The 16069-nt window shown below is 38.1% G+C and overlaps 2 pseudogenes across 1 annotated transcript in view; both read right to left on the bottom strand.

Annotated features, from left to right (window-relative positions):
- Positions 1-16069, bottom strand: part of LOC149096434 (adenosine receptor A3-like) — a 319741-nt pseudogene that overhangs the window by 171681 nt on the left and 131991 nt on the right. The gene's annotated exons all lie outside the window — the stretch shown is intronic.
- LOC149096449 (uncharacterized) lies at positions 12232-14223 on the bottom strand (annotated as a pseudogene).

Genomic DNA, 16069 nt, shown 5'->3' with positions numbered 1-16069 from the left:
CCAACTGAGACCAGATACAACTGCAGTAAGTGACCCACAACGCCAACGGACGGAAACCCCAGTGTACCAAGGTCAGCAGGCAACCAGCCCCGCCCCAGTTAGCCACACGCAGACATCACAAAAGGACAGTATGGCAGCTACACCGGAATCTGACGATACAGCCCCACCGAACAACGCTCTGGGAAAGACCTCAGGCACGGCTGGGGGATATGTGACCAGATCTGGGAGAACTGTGACACCCACACAAAGGCTAGACTTATAAGAATAAGGACATAAAAAAAAAATAGGACTATTAGAATAAGTGCATTGAGGAATGTCCCTTTTGACCAGTATTGTAATGTTCTAGGGGTAGAATACGTTCCATTTCCTTGTTGTTGTTGTTGTTAAATTTAAAGGAAGGGAGATGTCACATTACGTCATGCCACGTGCTCCCATCGGGCCTCGGGAGCTCGAGGCGGAACTGGAGATATCCGCCATATTGTTCGCTCGTGTTGTCAAGTTTTCAGCCGTTGCGTTATTAGATAAAGAACTTACAAGACAATATTGTGACACTGGCAGGTGTATCACTACTACCATGTAGCAGTCATGAGTTGCAGCCACAAGAAAACAAATACGATGCAATTTCTATGATAAATTTGTTTTACAAAAAAACATTGCATGTGGCCCAGAATATGTATGCAGTTGTTGTGACCAATTGTGGTTCAAGTGCTCTGTAGTGAAATGTGATCGAAACAAATATAGGGCGTGTTCACTAGACATTGTTGAGTCCTGCCTTACTGGTTTTTAAAGTGTCAGTGACACTGAATGGATCTGCAGGACTTGCAATAAAAAAAGTCTAAAAAAAGTCTGAAAAAGCAATTGTCTAACTTGCAATACAAAAGGTCTAAAACAAGGCAGGTTGCCCATCTGTTCTAAAGCCAATAAGATGGTTTTTCCTTGTAAGCCTAATGTATTGAATTTCACATCACTAGAAGAGTGACTAATATCACCTCGTATACCTTTAATGCAACTCTGTGAACTATCTAGGGTTGGTCAATTGTCTATTCGTGGAAACATTGTCAATGTGCCAAGTGATGTAAATTCGACTGTTGATTGTCTCCCAAGGCCAAGAAGCAAATCACAGACCATTCCAATAAAACTTAAAAGGCGACTTGGTTACAAGCATCACTATCAGTTTCAGATTGTCAGACCTAAGAAAGTATTAGATGCAGCCGAATATCTTGTAGACACTAGTGAATTATTTAAAACTGAAGGCATAAAAGTGCAAAATGCATGGCTAGATGGCATAACTTCGCAACCCATGAAGAGTGGGGTGAGTTTGTTCAAAACTCTAACGCATCCAGTGCTGATGTGCAAACTAATGAAATCTTCAAAAATTGTTAAAACAATATTTGCACTGTTGATGTTCATAATCCAGACTGAGAGAAAGACACTAAAAGGATTACCAGTGTTTCCTGTCAAAATGTTATATATATTGGATGAAGACCTTATTTCTATAAACATGCTCAACTAATGGCTGCTTATTAACATGATGCACTTTTCAACTTAACACCTTACAAATGCAACACTTCTTAGTTCCAAAAGAGGCAAAGGACAGTACTTCATAGAATAATTACCACATACCATGAGGTAGCTCGAAGGAGCCTTTGATTTATTTAGCGGGACAAAGGTGGGGGGGGGGGGGGGACGGGGGAGGTGTAGTAGGTAGGTTAGTCTTCATGACAGCCTAGTGGCCTATACGACCGGTGCTTATCACGGTTTCCATGGCATAAAGCGACTAGGAGTATTGGGAGTGGGACTAGGACATGGGAGTGGCCATTAATGTACACTTTTTTGATTAAAGTGAACTAACTAGTAGCCCTTTCACTCCCAGGATCTGAGAGTCAATTCTGCTGACTACGTGTAATACCACACATTTCTTTATTTGCTAGTCCTGAGCATATTATGTTAAAACAAGCTAATGTCCCTACGTTGATAATTCTACTGAGTCTCATTACTGTCCCCTGAATGAAGACTTCACCTTAGGAGTCTATTAGAGATTTTTAGCAGGGGTAACACTGACCTTACGCAACCTTCCTACCGGCTCCCAAATGGAATGCTTAGTGATTTAATATTAGTGATTTACTGATTTATTCTGCTTATTGATTTTTTTTGTTTCTTTTTTTGTTTGTTTGTTTGTTTTTTGTTTGTTTGTTTGTTTGTTTCTTTTTTCTTACTTTGTCTCCTTACTGCCCCTCCCCCCGAGATTTACTGCCAATCAACGTCCTGACATAAATACTATTTAATTTCCCTCAACAAGAGAATCTGGGTAAATTTACCAAATTTTCTGCTTTAATTATCTCTTTTTGTAAGTAAGATTGTAAGATTGAGCAGAAAAACAACAAGTTATTAAATTTGCACTGTGTTCAACTTTTCTCATGTAGACAATGTCCATTTTGAATTCTATTTCAAATAGCTATTTTGGGAGGCTCAGGAGGGGGGGGGGGGGGGAGATTAGTATGTCTTTTCCCCCTAAGCATTCCATATAGCTATTTGAAACAATAGAATTCAAAATGGCTACCATACGTGTATTCGGCAGAAAAAAGAAAATTCCATTGCTTAACTGAACTGCTTAAATAAAGCGAAATAATCAGACAGAAATATTTAGGTGTAATTTTTCTCTCTGGTTTCTGTGTCGCATGAAACAACCAGGAGTTTTTCTACTTCTCCTTGGAAAGGATGCTAGTCTATTACATAACCCTGAACGTTTAATTTACTGGTGCCCGCAGATTATTTTATACACCTGGGTAGAGAGAGGTACTGTGTGACTCAAGTATCTTACCAAAAAAATAACACAATGTCCCAATATCTCCAATATCTCCAATACCACTGCTGCCTTGACAATAAAGTTCTATACACATGAACATGTAAAAAAAGATTGAAATATTGTTTATAGCAGGATATGTAACAAGTTTATTCAAGGGTAAGGGGCTGTTGGACTTAACAGGTTTAAATGCAGCGTTCAGGTGTATTTTCATTGTGAAACTATTAATGTATATTGCAGGTTTCAAATCCATACCTGCCTACAAGTATTTTCTATTATAGAGTGTCAGTGGGGTACAGCTTTAGTCAGTTAACAGCTAATAAAAGCCATTTAGTCACTCCTCAGTCACAGCGGAAAAATAAAACGTTCATTTTATTGTTCGCGCGAGGTCAAAGCCGCAAAGCGCAAGGGAAAGACCGAAACGGCCAGGGCTGAACTTTGCAAACGTCGTTTATTTCCTCCAAACGAAAACAAGGAAAACAAAACATCTACATCGGCTGAACCACGCATTCTTCGCAAAAACAGCCACCACCCAAAGAATACTGGTGAAGAAATGTAAGCAAGGTGTAAGTTATTTGCATCTTTACTTTAGGTTGTGGGTAAATAAACACTTTAAGGGGTTCATAAAATTTTGTTTATTTCAACAGCTTTCTGATTTAGTCAGTGATAACAAACCCACGGAAACTGTCTGGATACAGAATCATTGATCTGGGTTTCTTTCAACAATCTTTAAAGTCATGTCAACACTGCAAATCTGGTAAAATAAGATTACACGCCTTATGCAATATAATCAAATTGTCCAAAGCAAGCTTTCACAACAATGTTTTGAGTGAGGTACATAATTTAAATTTCGATCCTATCCATTTTTCCTACGGTCCCTTTCTATTTCTGAAGCAGTGACGGAAATAAAGAAAGGATGTGTGAGCCTCATTTCTGTTGTATGCCATAAATGTGGCAGAACAATTGAAATTTGTACTTCCAGACAGCACCACAGTGGCAAAAGAGGTCCTGGAGCTTATGACATTAACACACGAGTCACTCTTGGTGCCATTGACAGTGGAATAGGATATACACACATCAGCAGCCTTTAACTGCATTAAATGTCCCCACAATAAATCGAAGTGCATACAAGCGAAGTGAGAGGGAAATTGGTCTTGCCTTTGAAGAGGTTGCTGCCAGTTCTTGCAAAATGCCTATGGAAAATGAAATTGATATAGAAAAATCTCCCTGACCCTGGTGACTGGGCACCTCTTTCTATTTCATATGATATGCAATGGTTAAAACGAGGGAGGGCCAATGATTCACTAACAGGACATGGAGCAACCCTGGGCTCCAAAACCAAAATTCATTGACTACTCTTGTGCAAATAAGTTATGTCGTATCTGTGAAAGTGCTCGATCAAAAGGTCAAGAGCCAGCTCATCGTGACTGCCACCAAAATCACAAAGGTTCGTCAAAATCAATGGAACCTGAAGTAGGAGTTAGATTATTTAGTGATGGTCCTAAGTATGGTGTAATGTATTCTGTTTTCATTGGAGATGACGACAGCTCCACAATTGCTAACATTCGCGAGGAAGTGGCATACAATGTAGAAAAATGGTCTGACAGTACTTATGCGACCAGAACACTTGTGAGTCACCTCCACAAGATAAGATCCGAAAACACAAAACAAAACAAACAAAAAAAAAGCAATTTCCCTGGAGACTTTGATTATTTGCAGAAATGCTTTAGTTACTGTTTAAGCTAAAACAAAGGGGATCCAGAAAAAAATGAGAAATTCACTTGTAGCTATAGTGCCCCATGCATTTGGCGACCACAAAAAAATGCAAGGAAAACAAATTGAACTGGTGCAAGTGGCTCCAAAATCCTGCCACTTTTTTCCACAATGATCTTCCAAATGGTAAAGATCTGAAGTGAGAAAATCTGAAGGAGAATTTACCTATTTCTGTTTCAAGTATACTCCATTGACACTGTTATAAACAAATTTGTGGAAAACGCCTCTTCACAGAACAATGAAGCTTACACGGCACAGTTTTCTAAAGGTCAAGTTCGTGTTATGCGTTTGGTGAGCTTCGATCTATTTTGTCTTGTTTGAAGGTTTGTTTATTTGTTTGTTTGTTTTCTCATTTTGTTTTCTCGTAGTGGTGATTGATAGCAACGTTACACGCAATCGGCGTTAAGTTGGGTTTTGATCTTCAGCATTGAACTGAATAACGTTTTTAATCTGTTCGCAGACTGCGTTTAACCTGTATTTCATATCGTAAAATCCAGCGACATAATGATAAGAACTCTGTCAAACCAACCGTTTCATTTATTACGGACACCATCAATCGATGAAAAGTTCCTTCCTAAGCAGGAAGTGAGCTACGGACCTTGATTTTACAACACCTAAATGCCTGGCAATTACTCAAAGAGATAACGAAGATAGAGTAGTAATAAAAAAAAAAAAAAGAAAAGAAAAAGAAAAGAAAAAAAGAAAAAAAGAAAAAAAAATGTAACAAAATGGAGGTCAAAGAAAGAACTGACATTCCTTTGAATTGATATATCGCCTACTTTGGTTTTTGGCGAAAACAAACAGAAAACGCTTTAGACCAAGTTTCACTGTAACAGCATCATTGTGAAACTTTTCTTCGATTTTCCGAGGGTCGCTCGTACGTACGTACGTATATGGTCCTTGTGCTAAGAGTAGGTTCCTACTACCCGCTGAAAAATCTACTGGTTTTGGTTTAAACGACGCAACATGAACTAACAAAACACAAATTAACATTTTTTTGCAATCTTTATATATCTCACACAATCTGCAGTGTTACTAAGATGACAAGAGAGGAAGTGCCTATTGGTTGCTTTCTTATGTCAACAATTATGGCGTTGAAATTATTCAGGTTGTGTTTACGCCTTTCATGTACTCCGTTGCTTATGTACAAAAAGATCCGACGTGTTTTTAACTGAGCACGAATTTTTCCGATGCCTGATAAAGCGCAACAATCACGCAACGGTTCCGAGCGAAACGCACTTTGGGTGAAAGAACCTCAATGCGTTACACTTGCCACAGCATGCAAGATAGCGGATTGCAGAGAAGCAATGTCTAGTTCCCAGTGCTCCTCGGCTTGATTCAGAGAAATCGTAAACTACCCGTCCTGAAGGGAAGACCTTCGTTCTCAATGAGTGAACCAATATTCACTTACTTATTTTTACATAGAGTTTACTCGAAATTTAGTTTTTGCTATTATTATTATTATTATTATTATTATTATTATTATTTTTAATTCAAACAAAGAAGAAGAAAGAAATATTAGAATGCAGACATCGGGAGTTGAGCCCGGGGAAATTTATTCAAGGTACATTCACTTACCCACTACACCATCTGAAAGACGCCGAATTTGTTAACTACACGTACTGCAAACCTTAATATATGTAATTCAGTGTCACGCAAACCACAAATTGACAGCTAACCGCAAGCAAACCGGAGAAGTGTTAACCATATATATAGGGAACTAACCTGGCCTTATCCATTGTTACTTTATATAAAAAGTCGCGAAATGTTTATCCTGGTCTCTATGATTTCTGTACCAAAGGTCAACAGCATTAGACGATTGATTTACGCCGTCGTCCAAAAAAAAGGCAATTGAATCGCTCAAGTTTCTCCTCCCAAAGATAAAGCGTTGTCTGTACCCCGCATTTATCAGACTCTAGATGGCAGCCTTTTTATATGTTGATACGAAAAATAACAGTTTTTATAAGGATAACATAAATATAAGCGAAGTTCCGCCTGTTTAAAATAGTTATTATATGTATGTAAATGAGCCTTTTTACCAATGTCACGCAATGTCAACAATTGTTCGTATGTGTTTTTCTTTTTTCTTTTAAATATAGAAAACGCGCCTCCGCGTGCGTATGTAGCAATTCTATGAAGTTTCATAAGAATCCGTTGCAAACTCGTAAAGATAAGGAGTCGCAAACTTACAAAGAAATGTGTATCAAAGCGCAAGCGTTGCCCCCTGGTATACATCTCTTTGTAAAAATTGGCAAGCTAGAAGTCCCATATCTTTTTATGAGTTTGAAACTCATTTTAATGAAACTTCACATATTCACTAAACCCGGCATGATAAACAGAGCGGTGTGGTTTATTTTGTTGTTCGAATGAAAAAGAAAAAAAAATTGAATGAATGAATGAAATAAACGTACAGAAAAGCCGGGCATCCTTTGTTTTGCATGGTTGAAGATTTGAATGATTTTCAAGCATGCACGACGAATGGAAGAAATGAACTGAGTAATTAACATGCATTTACAATTTTATTTATTTCGGTTTTAGCTCTAATTTATAGATTTTAATTGTATCATTATGTAGTATATATATAGTATTAGGACCTCTATGTAAACCACTTTTAATGACGGAGCTTCCTAATAAAAGATTGTTACTACTACTTTTAGTCGTTTCATCGATTGATATAATAGCAACACTACCTTCATTTACGAATTATTTAATTAATTCAAGTTCAACAGAATTTCTTTCTTTATTCGCAACGGACAGAAATACCTTATTCACTCTTAAACACGGAGCGATCCTCTAAAAGGCACGGACACGCCACCTTTGAAGTACTTTGTTGGCTTTTTTTGCAATGGTGGAAAGCTAAAATAACGGTCGCATAATATAGACATCGTGGAGAAATAGCGTTTTTTTTTTTTCGTTAAAACAACGGAGTCATTTACGTAGAATAGCATATAAGGTAAATACTAAAAATACAGTGAAAAGAAAAGTTATATCAACACTTAAGAAAATGTGTTTGGCAGAACAAAACCTATGAATTATCTTCGTCACTTCACGGAACATCCAAATTTCGCCGCTAACTAAACTAATAAAGCTGATGCCTGCGATCAATGAGCTATCTGTTTCCATTAATTTCATCATGCCGAAAACGAAAGTAAATCTCGTAAGGGGTGATTTTGGTTGGCCTGTGAACACAGATTTATGAGCGTTATGATGGTGCAAACAAAATGCAAATTAAACAACGCTGAGTTATTCCTCAAACTGTTTCATATTCAGAGCAAAGAAATTGGAAAAAAAGTACTATGAAGAAACAAGAGAACTTGAAAAATGGCAAAGTGAGATTTCACCTAAATATTGATGTTAGAGAGGAGAAGGAAGACTCATGACTGAATGTAATAAAAACAAAAATTGAGTTCGTAAAAGGCCGACTGAATTTTAGCGGCAAGAGTACAAAAGCAGCCAATTTTCACCTTATGGAATCTCTTTTAGACAACTGGCTGAAGGACATGACCATATTAACGCAGATATAATATATTACCTCCGCATTCTGCTTGCATCTGCGTTTTTTTTTTACGAGTTTTAGTTTCCAAACTTATTTGTAAACCGCGTTAATCCTCGAAGGAACAAGGACACTTTGGTATCAAAAGAACTAGACATGGCATTTTATAAATCTGAGTGAACAGCTCGAATTCGTATGATAGGCTTTCGCAAGTAGAAGAACAAAATTATGCAGTTGAAATTAAAAAGTCAATTTTCTTTTAAACTCTTCTCCTGATGACATAGTTCATTCAATTCAAAAGGCATTGTTTAGTTGTAAAATAAAACAGAAAATTACACCCGTTGCTCTCCTGAATTTTGTCGCAACGCGCGAAAATTAGACCCGAGTGAATGAGCCAATCAAAGGGAAGCATTGGTCGTCCATTGGGGTTTGTGATTAGAGACCTTAAGCACCAGGACGGGAGCCACGCCGACGGCATACCGGAAGTTTATTTTTTCTCCCAGTCATGCGCAGAACCCGAAAAGCTGATTGCAATCTGCCGTCGTCCTGACTTTGGCGACGCCACATTCACTGTTCTGACGCAGTGCGGACAACGTGATAGTTCATCGCAAAGTTTTAAGTCCTTTTCTTTGATTTACCGTATTTTTTCTTACGACAGATAAAGAAGTACCTTTCTGTTGTTTGCTGTTAGTTTTTTGAGGAGAAATTCTATGATGAACATCGCTGAAGCAGAAACATGCACATGCGCTGGCCCAAGTCGCCAGTCGGCAAATTCACAGAATAACACAAGCTCGAAAAAGTCCATTCGTTAAGATCTATTGCATTTATATCTTCTGTGCTTTAGTTATCACTGATCCAATTGAATATGGCCAGCGAAACTAAGGCAACTTATCTTTTACTCCAAGGCAAAATAAATGCACCTTATTGTTTACATTTTAACGCCGTTTAAACTTTTTTGCCACCAGAAAGCGCTTCTAAAACTGAAACTAGAAAATTCCCACCAAAACTTCTACTCCTCTTCACCTCTCTTGATTGAAATGCTTTGAACGAGAAAGTTAAGACAAGCAGCTTGAAATATCGGTTTTATTGTGATAATTCAGCAGCTCTGCAATGTACTGGACCGAAGAGCATGACAATTTGATGCGCCGTGAGATTCTTGCTCTAGATCCATTCGAAGTTGCCGTCGCAGTGTTGCTTAACATGCTCAGGCGAGAAGAACGCGACGCCAGTCTCGCCCCAGCATTTACGTGGATGTGCCGTCGCCGTCGCCACCCCCCGTCTTGGTGCTTAAGGTCTCTATTGGCTGGCTGAACACCTCAGACTCGTTATAGAGGATCGCTCCGTGTTTAAGCACTTATTATTGTTATGCGTTTCTACGAAACGTAAACAGGGTCAAGGGTTCGCCGAAAGGTTTTTTTGTTTTTTTGTTTTGTTTTGTTTTTTTTTTCTCAACAGTTCGATTGAATTTACTGAGTTGATAGCGACAAAAGTAGTCCTTTAAGCGTAAAATTCGGTGGTTCTTTGTTAATTGATGAGCGTTTCTTATAATTTACAAATGGCACGAGTCTAGGGATCGCTAGATATTTGAGAGTTATCATCGGAGCTCATACACGACTTTCATAATGTCCGACGGCGCGCGGACCTGGTAATGATTATGCATGAAAACGAGGCCAGAAAGGCCTCACGCTCGGTCGTAAACAAAACCATCGTGTAGTGGAAAGGTCAAGTGGGAAAAATCTGGCAGGGAAAATCTGCCTAAAACCTGGATCCGTGCCTTCGATATTTTCTCGGATTCGTACGTCGCCTCTTAAGAGAAAGACACCAACAGAAAGGAACATGTGCGAACCAGTGGCATCGACTGCCACCTGCTTCAAGTCCAAGCAGGTCGCGTGCTTCTGCTGAGAATGTCGTCGAGTTAGATTTGGAAGAACAAGAGGAAGTATGTGTCGGTATAACATCTAGAGATGTTGAAATCCAGAATGTAAACGTGAAAGAAAACGAACATTGTGATTTGATGGAAATCATCGCACGCAAAGGCAAAAGAATGGAATAATTAGAATAGGAAGTCAATTACCTCAAGTCACAACTACAAAAAGCTCAGCATCAAATTACAAACCTTATCAAGAAACAATTTACGCTTGGAAATTTGAAATCCATCAATAATACAGCACCTTTTTACACCGGTTTTAATATCTGGGATACTTTTGAGATCGTGTACAATTATCTTGAGCCTGGCGAGCGAGGAAAAAATATTGTGTACTGGCGGTCTGTAAATGCTGAGGTTTCTTTCGATTATTACCAGGATCAGTCAGAGGAATCTTTCACAAAAAAGGGGAGAACTAGGTCTCTCAGGCTAATGGACGAATTTTTTATTGTAATGTGGAAATTAATACAAGGGTTTCATGAAGAGCATCTTGCACACTTGTTCAACGTGTCAACTCCAACTGAAAGTAGGATAGTCATAACTTGGATAAACTTTATGTACTTTAAAATTGGTAACAACAACATTTGGCCTTCAAGGGAAGCCATAGACAAAACAATGCCTGAAGCATTCAAGAAAAAATATGGCTGCACTCGAGTTGTAATTGATTGCACAGAGGTAAAATTTCAAATGCCTAGCAGCCTACAACTGAATGGAGAGCTCTTCAGTAGCTATAAACACCACACAACACTTAAGCTAAGGGTCCTGGAGGAGCAATTACATTTATGAGTCCGTTATATACTGGAAGCATCTTTGACAGAGAGATAGTCAGAAGAAGTGGCCTTTTGGATCTGCCCTTTCAAGACAAGGACTCTGTAATGGCAGATAAAGGTTTTACTATTTCTGATTTGTTACCTATAGGGGTTTCACTGAACTTGCCACCTTTTCTGGGAGGATCAAATCGAATGCCTGCTGAAGATGTGGTAAATATCCAGTAAATTGCTAGTCTCAGAATTCACATTGAACAGGCTATCAATAAGATAAAGAACTTCATATTTGGGACAGAACAGAACCCCTTAACCGAATAGGTGCTGTAAACCAAATGTGGGCAGTGTGTGCATTCTTGTGTAATGCACAGCCCAATATAATATCACTGTGATGTAATGGTTACACTGAAATCAGTAATTGCAAATATGAAAACTGTTTATCTTTACTCTTGTGTTCAATTTTTTTTTTTGGGGGGGGGGGGGGTTATTTCACCACGGAAATTAATGCCACTGCTTAGAGATATATGATCAAACAGAATGAAAGACCCAAGATGTTTTTCAAATTACCTTTAATCAATCTTCCAGTAATTCCATCCAATTTATCCCTGGTAACAATACTTGGCATGTGGTTCATTTCGATCAAAGATTAAGATTAATTGCCAGAGTCCCAAGATAATTCTTATTTTGTGATTAGAATAAAATGTGTTCATATTTTTTCGGTTCATTGTATACAAAGGTGATAGAAATTAGAAAGAAAACTATTTCAAATCATCCAACCACTTCTCAAGAAAATTATTGCTACCTTTGATAAGAACAAGGTATAATAATGACCCTTGCTTTGATATTGTTTACACTATTGCCAGGTAAACCAGGTGCATCATGGCCTGTGTCCACTAGCCACTGTTCACAGAAGCGTTTCCTATAATACCAGGCGTAGTCAATCGATAAAAATCAATATTGGAAATCAATCGATTCAATCGATATCAATCGATAAATCACAGCATTTTTCCTTTATCGATTATCACTGATTGCTCTCGGCAATATATATCAATCTTTGATTGATATCGATTGCTATCGATTAATATTAATTATCGGTTTATCGATTGACTGTGCCTGGTATAATATCATAGTTAAATAAAATTCTGAGGATCATAGGACATTACTATTCTAAGCTTGTTGACTTCTTATACGCTCTTGAGTAGTAGATGAAGAAAATAGTCTAGAATATATCAATATCCACCCCATGGAAGGCCATTAAAAATTCTGATGGGGTTGGGTGTGGGTTTTTAGGGGCTTACTCAAAATTATCGAAAGTGCAAGCCTAAAGAATTACTTCCGTAGGAGAGGTATGAAAATTTTCTTGAATAACATACTACCAATGATGTCACTAACTGTAACAAAGGCGCAGTGGTTATCAATATGTTCTCATTACTGGGGGTGTGCATAATGTTCTGTGCACTGAAAATCTGAATTATCAATTTGCACTTGTAGTTGCATGCACATTTTGTAACACCAGGCAACTGCTATCACTGGCTTCCTTACAGTTTCCATGATACCTTTTTGGAGATGCAAATTTAATAAAATGAGTAAAATAGTATATCACTAATTTTTGTTTAAGGTTTTCCCAAAACATGGGATCAAATAGAATTATTTGGACATAAAGGCCCTTGCTGGTGTATATTGTAAAATCGCACCACCTTGCTCCAGTTGCTACCATCTGCCCCTGGACTTGCGCATAATAAGGGTGGTCTTCTTTTAACTTGCAGTCAGTGTCACTTGTTTTCTCCAAAAAAAATTTAGGGTCAGAGCAAGCATCCAAGGGAGTTACATGGTATTTAGTGTAGGAGCATTTCACCTCAGCTAAACCAAAATGATCCACACATCCAAAATCAATTACTCTTGCATCTGGAGTTGCTCTAATAATTGGAATGCCCTGTGATACAACAAATCCACTTGGCAAAACCTTGACAGGTGTTCTCCTGCTGCTCATAAATTTCTCATACTCCACTAGAGCTACTGGTTTTTACTTTTTTTTCCATGCTCCAAACATTTTGATGACACTGGCTGGGGGTTCAAAAGTGTTTCAGCGAAGTTTCCATGATTTCGCTGGGGTTTGGAAATAAGGTGGAACTTTGACGCTGTGAATCTCAAACATCGCACTTCTTTCCATTTCTCACACTCTGCTTGTTGTCTTGTTTGTCGTTCCATTGTATTTACTTCCTCTTCATCCAGCCTCAGGGTATCAATAAGTTCTATTTCCTGATCAGTCAAATTTCCGGGAAGTACCATGTCCTCAATGTTCCTGAAAGGGAGACGTGGATACTTCAAGCCTTCATTATTTGGGGCTTGTAGTCTGATCTGAGGATACAATCAATTGATGCAGCGGCTATGAAGTTTGACTCAGTTACTGCAGTCTGGTAGGATAAATAGGATCCAACCTGACAGGGTCCAAATTTACTATTCCCCCAGTCAGTATTCCCTGTTTCCATGGATGCCAATTGTGACAGACCCATATTAGGATCAATGTTCTTGAGTGCATTTTTAAGGACCTCTTCTGCATTCTTGTCATGAGTAGTTTCCCTTCTTGCATCATACAAGAGGCACCTCAGCCCTGATCGTGACCTTAAATCCTTATCTTTTGTTTTGGTGACTTCAACTTCCATAACTGGCTGTGGGGCAATGTTTGAGCCCCCACATTTCTTGTGCCATTGCTTCAGTTGAGATGCGCAGGCCAAGGGAGCATGCTCATCGTCCTCTTCAAATAGGTCTTTGGTAGAGGAACAGTTAAACAAGGAGAACTTACACAACTTAAACATTAGGGCCAACACATGATTACAGAATCCCACCTTCCCTGCTACGCATGAACAAGGCGAATTCTTTACTTCGCCAGTTGCGACACAAAGGGCAATCTTTAAAGTATGTGGCGGGTCGCTCATCTAAAAGCTGTGATACCTTTGATCGCTGTTACACTAAATGTCCTCGTCATCCAGGAATTGTTTGGCTTTGATTAGGCCTGTTCGGACTGAGTGGTTGTTTATTTTGGCATGGATTTCCCCGATTTCATATATAATATGGCGATTCATTTCAACTCTAGCAAACATTGGCATCTTCTCTAATGAAGTACAATAACGATCGTCGGGAAACTGAACCAAAACACCATCTTCGCTGCCAATATTAGTGATAGTACTCGCTCGTTCTTTTTTACGACTGTAAATTTTGTCCGGATCATCGTCGACAATATTCTTATCTTTACCAGCTCTGATGTACTCGTGTCTCGTTTCACAAGCTCCGCTCTTGTCTTTAGACCATTTCTCGAATCACCTTGGCACTTCAGCCAGAATCGCAGTTCCGTGGTTTTAAGCTCTTCAGGCTTTCTTCCAAGGAGGGAAGCACCGGTAATATCATTTTCCGTAAGAAAAATCGTATTTGAAGAATCATTATGCAAGCTACTCGAAGAGGACGCCATACTGTAATAAACAAGAAGATCTGTTAGATCTTATAACCGCGCTTTTAAACTTTAACTGTTTGCTTGGCACTACCGTCGGAACGCAGTGCACATTCCAAAGCAGTCATTGATGATTCTTTTCTTACTGTAGACATCACATCACTTGATCAACACAAACTGTAATATATAGATTTAGGCCAGCCTAAAAGCGGAGCTCCTCAGGTATTTTTCGGAATGTTGTTACTAATGAAAATAATCCAACATGAGGTAAATTGCGAATGATTTAATAGCTTCAGCCGGAACTAGTATTACATCAGCAGATCGAGGTGTAAGATGGTGTGATTATAAAATATAGAGCCATGATTTCAAGGATTTTTTGGAAGGCACCAAAAATCTTGATCACAGAACAGAACTGTCTTCTGTGCTTTTCGGTGCCATTTCTTGCTCTTTCCTATCTTATTCAGAAAGACAAGGCATTGTTGTTAATAATTAAATTCTTCCTTAGTTAACATGGGGACTCCCACACAAAAGGGGTTTACACATTTTTTTGTTATGGGGACTGATTGAAATGCAGTGGTTACAATATACTCAGTCCCTGAATCTCTACCAAATGAAATGTCACAAAAATACCAAAACAGTATACATATGTGAAAAGGTGGAAAGTTTTGTTTTCTAACTTGTCCCCAAAGATACATTTAGCCATCTTCACTATTGTATGGAGTCTCCTCCTGCTGGAAGGGTTTGCAATAAGCAAAATCACCCTCGCATGAATGGTAATTACGATATATATATATTTTTTTGCTGATCATGAATACTTGCATAGGCTTCTAATAATAATTTCATTATTCAATTTCAGTGTGATTTGTTCTTTTTCTCGACTGGCATTGTGGACTACAAGAGCTGTTATTGGGTTCCATTTAATTCATTTTGCTATGATTAAATTATACCAAGAATTATCAGTAAGCTAAGAGGAAGTTATGTTATGTACATGTATTTTGTCTGCACTACACAACCAAATGCACTCCAAGGTTATCAGGCATAGGTACATTTGTCAGAAGAGCCCAGCATATCCAAGATATGTTTTGATTGACACATCAATTAATATCATTTACAGCAAAATGGCTAAAAAATCCATCAATATCCTACATGCACCAAAGCCAGACATGGGGTTATAAGGCAATCATTTAAACAACAGATTGAAATAATTTATAAATTAGAGAACACTATTTCTACAACAGAATGGAACAAATTAATCTTATCGGACATTGCGAATGACAAGGCTGTCTGTAGAATGTCACAAATTTCTCAACCCTTTCTTTCTGCAAAAATGCTAATCCTGCAACTTTGCTTAAGACCCAGTTCTCCATTTCGTGTTGGCAAAATATCAATTTATGCCATGTCCAATGCAGATTATCACAAAATTGATTTAAAAGCTCAATAAATATCATTTTAAAGCCAAAAAGCCAATTATTTAAACCATGAGTAAATTATCTCTGAGAAAAACTGATTAATTTAAAAGGCACTTAAAAATAATTAGTTAGTATGTGTTTCTTAATAATGTAATGCACTGTATCTGTCACAATGTTGCAGCTATGATATTACTACAAACAGGATGTGTTGCAGAACTGAACCTCCAAGTCAGTTTATTCAATGTACTTGGTGCAGAATCTATAATCCCATCAAGTTGTCTGTAAATAAAGAGAAACCAAACAAAGCATTACAATCATAAGTAATGAATTACTGAACTCTTTTACATGTATCATCAGTGTATGTTCTATTAATATAAGCAATCATCAGGACCTTAAATTTATATTTCCTCAGAAATATCTCACCAGGACATAGTTGCTTTCAAAATCTTTGATGTTTT

Source organism: Orbicella faveolata, unplaced genomic scaffold (genome assembly GCF_042242905.1).
Source record: "Orbicella faveolata isolate gen_17 unplaced genomic scaffold, um_ofav_v1 contig_48, whole genome shotgun sequence".
Taxonomy (NCBI): Eukaryota; Metazoa; Cnidaria; class Anthozoa; order Scleractinia; family Merulinidae; genus Orbicella; species Orbicella faveolata.
Note: the sequence above shows the minus strand (reverse complement) of the source record. Positions and strands in the feature narration are given on the sequence as shown.